This window comes from Mytilus edulis, chromosome 7, assembly GCF_963676685.1.
Source record: "Mytilus edulis chromosome 7, xbMytEdul2.2, whole genome shotgun sequence".
Lineage (NCBI taxonomy): Eukaryota > Metazoa > Mollusca > Bivalvia > Mytilida > Mytilidae > Mytilus > Mytilus edulis.
In genome coordinates, this window is record NC_092350.1 from 85,175,767 (window position 1) to 85,187,596 (window position 11,830).

The following is an 11,830-nucleotide window of genomic DNA, read 5'->3' on the forward strand; positions in this document are numbered from 1 at the left end:
CCATCACAGTGTTGGGACATTATCATTGTTCTTTTCACTTTATCGGGTTTTCCTTTCCATAAAAAGAATGAAAAAAAAATATTTTTAATCTCCTTCAAACCCCGTAATGTGGTGTAGTCGAACTAATGAATATTTCAATAAAATGGATAGTGGAGGGTAGAAATGGAAAAATGATAACATCCATCTTAGCTGTAGTGTAGTCGTGCTAATGGCTATTTCGTGAGAATGGACAGGGGAGGGTGGGAAGAATAAATGATAACTCAACCTTAGATGTGATGTAGTTTTACTAATGGCTATTCCATTTAAATCGATAAGGACGGTAAGGAAAGGAAAATGACCTACTCCAACTTAAATGTGGTGTAGTCTTACTAATGGCTATTCCATTTACAAATGGATAGGGTGGATGAGAAGGCAAACATGACAACTAAAATTGAGAATGGAAACGGGGAATATGTCAAATAGATAACAACCCAAACGACGAGCAGAAAACAGGCAATGCCGTAAATGGGTCATCAAATTCCTGGATGCTTGCTTTAGCTTAGATGTGTTGATGTCTTATTCTATATAAGAAAATGCCTGTAACAAGTCAGGAATATGACAGTTGTTATCCATTCGTTTGATTTGTTTAAGCTTTTGATTTTGCCATTTGCTTAGCGATTTTCCGTTTTGTATTTTCCTCGAAGTTCGGTATGCTTGTTGTTTTACTTTTTACTGAGAGCTTTTCTATTAAATGGATAGGGGAAGATACAACATGTAGGTAGACAATTAAAATCACTGACCTTAACACTGCTAAAATAAACAATGTAATGTTTGTTAAAATCACAAAACCAATAGGGGGATTACAGTAAATACATATCTTTATAGGATATGCACCAGACCAATATCCATATCATCCTGGTTTATGCCAGATCAACACGACCATGAACAGGTAGATCATTTGGTTTATGTAAATAATTTAATAGTATTAAAGTTTTCTATTCCTATTAAAGTATAACTTTTAATATTGTCCAGTCAGCCGCCATGTAATTTTTTTTTTTATTCCATATTAAATTGGTGTTAGGAGTTTAAATGCACTAATCAATTAATTATGATTCAGGAAGTCAGGGTTATGAAACAACATAAACATGATTAATGTATATCATTTTTTTTTTATATTTCTAATAATATTTTAAACCTTTAATTCAATGAAAGTGTAATGTTACAATATTGAGAAGAAATTCTATTTCAAACATTGTTAATCAATTTGCAACACATGTTATTTTAATCATTATTGCATTATCAGTATTTCAGTACCTAAAGATTTTTAAAGTGATTAAAATGGTTGCAAGAAGACTATAATAAACGTTTATGTCGTTTTAGGCTTTTACCAGCGTGTTCGAAGTTAGAAGCAGGTTTATTACCGCTTGGTTTTGTCTGGCCGTCTATTCAAAATTCCTGTTTGCCGATAGTTTGACATATTACATTTCTATTGAAGAGAATGATTTAATATTTGACTGGGTCGATACCTCTGCTGGTGAACAATCATTTGAGGCATTAAACATTGAGAAATACATTTGGAAGGGGTATAAAAACTAATGGCAAGTAACCCACTGTCAACACTGGTCCAAGAGCACAATTTGAAAATGAAAATTTTTACAGTGTGTTGTACTACTTATTGGACTAATTATATCAAAATTATAGAAAACTTCATCGGCTCTAACACAAAATATGAACTATTTTATGTTTAGGGCGTCTTGGAATCTTTTGACAGCATCCGAAGTGCTAATTTTTCACCTTTTTCAGCTGGACCAAATCACTTCTTTCCTTGAAAATTCTGAAACCAAATTTTTTTACAGTGTAATTTTACGGGGTTCTTACAATTTGAGGCATAAAACATGGAGAAATAAATTTGAAGGGGTAAGAAAAATATTGGCAAGTAACCCACTGTCAACACTAGGAACTATATTTGTGGACAACGAAAATCAAGGGACGACAATTGTGGTCCGACAACGAAAATCAACGACAACGACAATTGTGGTCTCTGACCTAATAGGATAGAAAAAGTTGACCAATCTTTATAAAACTTGGTTTGACTAAAGCTTTATAAATTATAATACTGCTTACAAAGTTTGATAACACTAGGATATATATTATAGACAGTATGTTAAATGCTATACTCAACTTTGCGTGTTCAATTTTGACGTTAAAATTGTAAAATTTCAACTATCAACATTTGGGGCTTTAAAATTTCAAATATCGCAAAACAATACTTTTTAAATACCTGAAAATATTAATTCACATGTACTAAATGCAATAGAGTACTCATTTAATTTGTTAGACTTACCATAATCATTCAAAAGTCAATTTTATATGAGCCTCCACCTAAAAATCGAGATTTTTCAATAAAGGAGGGCCTTACATGAAGATGTAATATTTCCCAGCAATTTTAAATTTGTGAAGCGTTTTGGCTATAAATAATCCTTACATATGTATTGAATGTACTTTAAATAAAAAGAAAAGTTACAAATAACATATCATATTAGTTTAAAAGGGTCTTAGACCAAGTAAGACTAGACTGGAAATAATTTAGGGTCAATTTAGGCCGTGCCACATATTTACATTAAAAAATCCATAGTGAGGCTATAAGAAATAAAAAAAATATTGTGTCATTTTTTTCATTTCTATACTCATGTGACATGATACAACAGTTCTGAGCACAAACAGACTCTTGCATTTATCTTTTCTTGGAAACAGTATGGTCTGATACAAAGAGTTTTGCCTTTTTAGTGAAAAACTTGCATGCAATTTTAGTCTCAACAGGCTCATATTTGAACCACTTGTTATCCTACAGAACAAAAGAAAGACATTATGTGAAATGAAACAGGTACAATACACATTGTAAAGTGATTTTTATACAAATTTAGTGAGGTCTATATTATGGACTTCAACTTTTATGTACCAAGCTTCCCACTTTTGACTTCATTCAAACAGGGCGTTAGACAAGGGTCATTTTTACAACACATTTTGCACATATTGTCTGAGATGACCTTCTTTTCTGTAGATTCAAAGTGCATAAATAAGTAATAGAACTGGATAAAGGCATAGAAACACAAATATTGACACATTCAAACATGTCAGATAGAAAGTCAGGATGCCATTTATGCATCAACATTGAAAAAGCTATAAAATGCCTATTTTGACCATAACATACCAAAATTAGTCATTTTTGCAGAAATTCTATAATGCGGAGTTCACACATTGCCGATTATTACTCCCGTTTGAGATCAGACAGCGATACGACACGGAAATTGAAAAAGTCGGATTAGTATCCTCAATTATCTGGAATGTCCTATTATTGTCTGAACGCAGTCGTTTTAGTTCGTAACAGATTCCTATTTGTCGGGAAGGGTCCGAATAGTTCGGCAAAGCACCCCGACAGTTAGGTGCATCCCGTAACATTCGGGGAAACTCAGTCGATTTTGTCTAGTCGTATTACAATCGTGCCTATGTCGTGACAGATTCTGCTGTATCGGATCGAATTCCTAACAATGTTATGTGTATTCGGGACGGTGTCCTGTGGAACGGGAATGATCTGGAGAAATTTGTTCGAACGGATAAATTCCGTCAGCGTCGGTTCACTGTCTTGTCACTATCTGATCTCTGTCGGATTACATTCGGTAGAATCGGGACGCAGTCGTGACAGACTCGGTCGAAATTTACCTGGCGAAAGATACAAATCGGATTAGAAGAGGATTTAGAACGGGATTATCGGGATAAATTCGCTTGGAAACGGTTGAATATCGACGCTTCCTGAACAATATCTGATTGTTGTCGTGATTAAATCTTTAAAGTTTGAATTTACATCCACGATTCATAGGATCTTGATCAGACTTTTGATAAATTTTAATCGGGAATGGTCCTGTCAAGGACGGCAGTAAAAATCGTGAATGTGTGACCCCAGCTTAAAATAAAATTTACATCCTTTAGTGTCATGCTATTTGACAAATTGACACCATCAAATCATTTAGGGAAGTTTCCAAAGTACAGATTCTATATTTACAGATTTCACCTCTTAGGTCCGAGACCACAATTTATTTGTAGTTCATATTTTTTTAGAACATAAATGGAAATTAAAAAAAATCCAACTGCGCTTTCTCAATGAAATCTTTACAGTGTGCTGTACTACTTTTGGGACAAATTAAATAACAAAATTATTGAAAACTTCATCGGCTTTAACTCAAAATATGGACATTTTTAGGTTTAGGGCGACTTGAAATCTTTTTACAGCTTCCGAAGTGCTAATTTTTAAACTTTGTCAGCTGGACCAAATTACTACTTTCCTTTAAAATTCTGAACCCAAATTTTTTTGCAGTGTAATTTTACCTCCCTTCTTGCAATTTGAGGCATTAAACATGGAGAAATAAATTTGGAAGGGGTATAAAAAATATTGGCAAGTAACCCACTGTCAACACTAGGGGCTCGATGTGTGGACAACGAAAATCAAGGGACGACAATTGTGGCCTCGGACCAGTTTTACCTGACATTCACCGAATTTTCAAAAATACATGGTGTATAAAATGTTTGTAAGGTGTATGTGTCATGCAGACAGACAGAGTTCAACTGACCTCATTTTCAGTAATGATTCTGATTGATAATGTTAAGTTCAAGAGACACTTGTAAAAGGACCTTGATCTTTAATACTTGTACATCAAATTCAGCCATGATCAGCAAAGGAGTCGGGACATTTCAACAAGCACACTATTGTTAACTGTATTACCATCAATAGTACTGTTGAATTATAATACATATATCAATTTACAGGACGATCCCAGTTAGTAATATAAACAGTTTGAAGAGAATACAATTACTTTTGCTATTACACCTTTTCACCATTACAAATTCTTATGCTTTGGTGGGTAATTTTCAAGAACGAAATCCAAAACATTTATTTTCGCATGTTCAATTGGTTAAACTAGTATATAGAATGTGCTTAAAAATAAATGCATTTGTTATATTCAGAACACTTCGTACATGTAATGACTGACGTGCAGGTCTTTTAATGGTTTGGAATTTTATAAGACTACATTCTGTAATTGCTCTACTGCATTACACTTGATATTTTCAAAACCTAACCTCGATGAACTTTTCAATATAAAATTGAACTATTGTAAAAATCGCTGTTCAATTGAATTCATCCGTTCCTCCTATCCGTCGTTGGATATCTTTCTCAATTCAACATTCATCTTAAAGAACATCACAAATATTAGATTTTCTTATTTTTCACAATGGTGAGCTTATCGTTATAACAACCGATTTATGCAAGAGCGAATACCACAATTCCCATATACATGATATATGGTGATAACAAATCGCAAAACTCTCAGTTAAAAATATATGGAAACAGTTACTTTAATAAAGCATGGTAGTATTTCGAATGCAATTGTTTTCTAACGTTTTGGTTTGGGTTTTTTTTAACATTATTTTGCTATTTACCGTCAAATTAAAAAAAATAATTATCTATACGAATAGATCACTAGTAGCACGATTTCAGTCTGAAACGGTCATTTTGGTCTGATCGTATCTTAATTGACTGGATTTACCGCTAGAGGAAAACGTCAAGATTTGTCAGATCGTTAAGTCTCCATTCGGATCGATAGTTTCATTAGGTAAATTAGTCCCGTTAAGGCATGTCAAGATATTTAAGACTGTATCTTCTAGCGAGCTGTTTAGATCCGTTAAGACCGTGTCAGACCAAAACAGACCATGGATACAAACTGACGTCAAGATGTTGTCAGACCGTGTCCAGTCGTGTTCAGATTTTAATAATTTGGACACAAAACGAGTGAAACTTTCCCATTATTTATCAGGGGTTGCTCCCCTTTCAAGAATAAAATAAAACTGTGAAAGAAGACGATGTTTTTAACTGAAAGTCTACCACGTCCCCTTAATCATGTTATTTAAATAAATCAAATATTCAATTTGAATTCTAACTTCTTCCTATTTAATTATTTAACACTGTTTTATAATTATATAAATAAAAAAAGTAGCTCAAAGTCATACTGCTGCACAAATCGCCGCGAATTGACTAAAAAAAATCAACAGATTGCCGAAATAATATTTGATTATTGAATATAAGCACCTGAACCTTTATATTTAATGGTTTACAAGTGATTGCAATACGTTTTATATGCAATTACAGACTGCCGTACGTGGTGAAGAATTTGTCATTCATTTTTACACCCTTATTTAATAATAACGGATGTCGGCCGTGAACACTTGAAAACGTGATCTTAATATGTTAAATTAAATTTAAGATGTAACTATTTTTAAATATTGTAAATGAATGCATTATCATTTATCTTTTTATGTTACCTATATAAATTGCATTTGAGTAAATTTGAGGCAAGGAAAAAAATATATAGATATAACTCTGTCTTTTATCGTTTTCCGTTTATTGTCATGACATTGTCCGTTAACTTTATTTTTGCCAGACTCATGCGTTTGACTTTCCATCTTTATTTTTTAATGTGTCTATAATTCGAGAGCCTTTTGTAAAAAAAACTACATACCAGAAGCCTTCGTTAAAAAATAAAGTGTGAATATTATAGCAGAAAAAGGCTTATAAATTCATTCAAATTTATATTTGAAATAGGATAAATAATCAAGAAAATGTTTATAAATACGTCAGACACTGTACTTAAAGTACATTTAAAGACCAGGTTACATATATATTACATGCATACAGCATAATAAAGCTGGTTTAATTTGAATGACTATCCATTAGGGACATTTTTCGACGATAATTAATCAAATCTGACAAGTTTAATTAAAAACGGAAAATAATTCTTCGCCCGTAAACGATTTAACGTTACCGTACCCTCTTTATTTTTGTTGCATTCATGTCGCATGTGTGTCGGCAGTGTCAGCGCTTCTAATAGCTAACTTATTTTACACAAAATCGTTGACATGGTAGAAGGAAACTATAGTACAATATAAGCTGAGCTGGAAATTGCAATTGGTGAGTAGAAATGAATATTTTAATACATGTCTATCAGAATAATCATTGATCATGGATCATCACCCAAGAGTTTGAAGGAAAAATGTTCACATTTGTTAAATTTGTGCATACAGGTATGAATCGACGTTCCAATACTCCACACTCTTGGATAGTAGCCTGTTCAAATGCAAAGTAAGAATTTGGGCTTGTTAAAAAATTGTTCCTGTGATTGGACCCCCCCCCCCTTTTTTCATGTTTTTTGGAAGATCAATGCATGATTTAAAAAGTTACATATAAACTAGTATGATTTAAACCCCCTTTTAAAAATGGCTGGATCCACCCCTGTTTATTGCCTAACATGCATTGACATGTGGGGTATTCACAATGGTATGGTTGTGCGGGATGGCCTTTACAACAGTTACAAGACCTAAACCCCTGATCGAGTAATCCTACATATTGTATGTTAATGTATTGATAACTGTCACGTCCTAAATTTGCATGAAATATTTGTCACTTTTTTTTATTAACCAATAACCAACCAATCTTCACATGTTACGATGTAGTCCGAGACAAGCTTGTCTGGCAAAACAGCCGTTTGGACGTCAGAGTAATCTCGGACTAGTTACGACGATGATATACCTATTTATATAGCCACTGGTGGTGATGTACAATAATTATAATTTGTCACATATGTGTTATGAATACCTTCAACATGTTCAAGGCTTGGGTTTGTATATATGCAATAACCTCAAAATTGCCCGGGGCAAAAAAAAAAAGTATATTGATATTGTGCCCTGACATGCCTGATTCCAAATGATGAGACGGCATTGCGTCCTTAACAACAATTTTTAACACTTTTCATCTTTTGTGATAAGAAATTTAAGATTTTACCGGGTATGATTCATTATTTTGTTATAAATGATTTGTTATGCTCTAAATTTTGTAGAACTTAAATATATGTTATAACAAGAAAAAGAAATTATGTTGAAATTTTTATTTTTATCTTTTGTATATTATTCACTGTCATGACTGTCATGACTAAATAAAAATTAGATCCCACGCATGCGCGGCATAGTTAAATAAGTGCCCGACACGTTATCATCAGTATGTTGATGGATTATAAAGAAGAAGAAGAATCTTATAAATACTATTTGCTTTGTCACCATGTCACGTTGGTAGTAATATTCAACAAATTCTATTTTAAAATAAAAAAGTATTATAAATTGATCACAACAAGTATAGTGCTATAGCCTCTATTAGACAGTAACCCTCCAATGAAGTATACACCTAAGAAAACATTGATGTAGAAAGAGAGAACATTTTGTTTTAGAAATAGAACCTCAAAAAAGGGTTTTATTCTTCTTCTCATAAGGGACTTATCAATTAAATTGTATAAGTCATAAATTCATTTCTTTACATCATTAAACTTTGTTGTCAAGCAAATTATGATTGCTAGTTTTTCTTGTAGATAAATACAAGTTTATATATAATAAATACTTTATTCTTAATGTATATTTTTTTTGTAGATAAGATATCACATTGGTTTGAGCATGATTCCCAGCCAGATTATGAAGCGGCATATATCATGTATATCAATGTATATATAGGAAATATATAGCAGTATAGTGTCACTAAGTTACTCTCATATGGTACCTCATTTGTACCTGTAGCTATAAATTGTGAAATGGTGGATTCATTCATAATTTTGTGTTACTTATTGGTTTGGAAATAACGTTGATAGAGCTAACAGCATTATGTCATGATGTACAGTTGATGGGATGATCTGATTGGACAAAAAGAGAATTGTGAATTGAACAAATAGCAAACTTACAATTCATAGAAAAAATGTAGGAAATACAATGTACTACATTACTTGGTGACAGAGCATACCTTTGATATATATTGTAACAGGAGGGTCGGGTGGCTATGCGTCACCGTTCCCTCTTGTCGATTATTGGTTCGTTCCGCTGTGACTGAGCTCTGGCAAATGAGACCAAATACAGATGTTCAGATACTTTATTAAAATACACATCTTTAACATGTAAACAGTGAAATCAAAACATAAATTTGGATGAGTAAAAGCAAATATTCAATGGTCGGATTAATGATAAATCCATGTTGTAAATGATGTTAAGCGGATTAATGATAAATCCAAGTGGTCAATTTGAGACCCAGTACAAAATATTTCTTTGATAAGTCTATACTTTTCACAGGTCCATTTAAGAAGGTATAATTCCTCTATGAGAATGGCAAAATCTTCTCTTAAATATCCAGTAAGTTGGATGAAACGTCTACCAAATCATTACCATATAATTTATCTAAATATACACTTTGTTATTCCTTTCTCTGACAGTGACATAGTTCATTTTGCGTCATTCCGTGTTTAGCAAAGGGAGATCATAACACAGCTGCGCAACTCCGTTACAATATATATACAGTGTATATATATATTTGAAATAAGTAATATTAACAATTTGAAATAAAGAGAATTTAAAGTTTTCTAGGAATATTAGTAGTGCATCATATCTTAATTCCATGATTATCTTGGATAGTTATATCGTTAAGAATAGAAAATTGGAATAATGGAAATTTCTAGTTTCAGTGAATATCAATCATTGTCAATACTAAAAGTGCAGCATCATGATCATACATCATCTGATTCACCTTGGATAATTATTCATTTGAAATAAGAATTTGGATATAATAAGAGTTTCTATGCTGCCATTGCTATTGTTGGCTACATGTACCACCAGGGAGTGTTAAACCTCCTTTACTTTCCATGAGGGTCTGTCATGGTCCATCACTATTGGTTAGTGTCATATATATGCATGATGATGGAAGTTTTTACCAACCTAGACAAGCTTTACAGCCCTGGCATGGTTGTTGGTTAGAGTCGAATGACAGCTTGCTGTATAGTTATAATAGTCTGAATGTATCTACATGTATTTTAATAATCTTCTAAATTACTGTTCATTCTGAAACTGGCATTTTATAATAGTAGTCAAACATATTAAACAATACATGTACTTCAAAGTATCATTTTATTTTGTCTCGCCTTACACAAAAGTCATGAAAGTAGGTTGTATACAAGAAATTTGTATTACAGTCTTGGGGTGATGATGTAAGCTATTTTATAGAGCTTTACATTTTAAAAGCTAAAAGAGCTGGATGTTTCTTGTCTTGTATTCAGATGCTAGTAGCTAATTAATATGTTATGATGTTTCAGTTTGCCATTATATGTACATTGCACCTGACCCCATTTTCATGGTTCAATGACTGCATGTAAAATATACTGTTACTTAATCAATGATATGCTCTTTTATACTGTATATTTTATATATGTAATTGGATACATTTTATTGTATATGAGTATCTTGAAAGATCTACTTGTCTATCAGGTTAGGTTGACCTGACCTTGACCTTCATGGATAATTTAAGTGATTAAGGTTATTTCAGTTTGATACAATGTTAACATGGTTAGGTTTGTTTCTCAGTTTATACTTCCTAATAAAATTGACACTGGAAATGGGGAATGTGTCAAAAAAGACAACAACCCAACTTCAGAGCAGACAATAGCCGAAGGTCATCAATGTTTCTCATAAGCTATAAGCTGCATTGTACATGTATAGGATCACTACTTTTGGCATAATTATGGAATAAATGTAAGTTGTACATGTTTGACATTTTTGAATGGCTTATTTCATCTGACAATGACACCATTTTCATGGTTTTTATGTTTAGTCTTTTTCTCTGTTTCTATGGTTACTATAAACGTTTAACCATAAATTTGGGGTATGGAAGAACTGTGAAATTCAAAAATTCATGAAATTCATGAAATTATCTGTCATAGAATCATATTCAAAACAGTGTAGCTGTGGCCATTGATTGACAACCTTAAATTATCCCATTGACTGGGGCAGATTAGGTGAACGTGAAACCATGTAGACCAAGTGATTTACTTGTTAGTCACTATATAATAGGTCACTGCACACCCTTCAACAATGACCAAAAACTAAAACTTTATAATGAGCACCCTATAAAAGGTTCAGCCTGTAATGAGGCATCTAACACAGTTAATGTAAAATATTCAGACGAGAAACCCAACAGTGATGACAATTTGATTTATTATACCATACCCTCCCCCCCCTCCCTTGAAGTTAAATGTCTAATCCCTTGGTGTACTGATATGAATAGTATTTTACTGGAAATGTTTCGGAAAATAGATATTGATGCTAACGTAAATATTTTATCCAATAAAAAGACAGGAAATAAGTCGGTGAACCAAAAAGTTCAAATCTAATTGAAAATCAAAGTGCCCATGAACTCACTGATCATGCACGAGTGATTCTATTCATAAAAAGTGTCCGTGTAACAATTAAGAAGAGTCTGTGTATCATCGAAAAAGAGTCTGTGTAACACCCCTTAATGTACTGTTTTTTATAGCTCTGCAAAAGGGGGGGGGGGGGGGTCAAAGTCGTTCAAAGGTCACTGTACGGCCTTTAACAATGAGCAAAATCCATACAGCATTCTAGTACCTCAGCGAACTCACTGTCTTGGTGATGTATCAATCATTTGCTTCAGGTCGATCCATTTCGCATCTCGTCATGAATATGCGTGATATATTTGCCACTGGACATTAAGGGAGCAATCAATTTATCAGTTTCATTTAGTGATGCATGCTTATTATATATAGTTCTCAAATGATAATTGTCTAAAACTGTTTCCATTTTTGTGTATTTTATTTTTTAGCGTAAATTTTAGAATTTCTTTCCGAATCTTTCTCTTTGCAATTATTTTTTGTAAACATTTAATAAAGTAGTCCATGTCAGGGGTTAGATTGTATACAGCCAATCT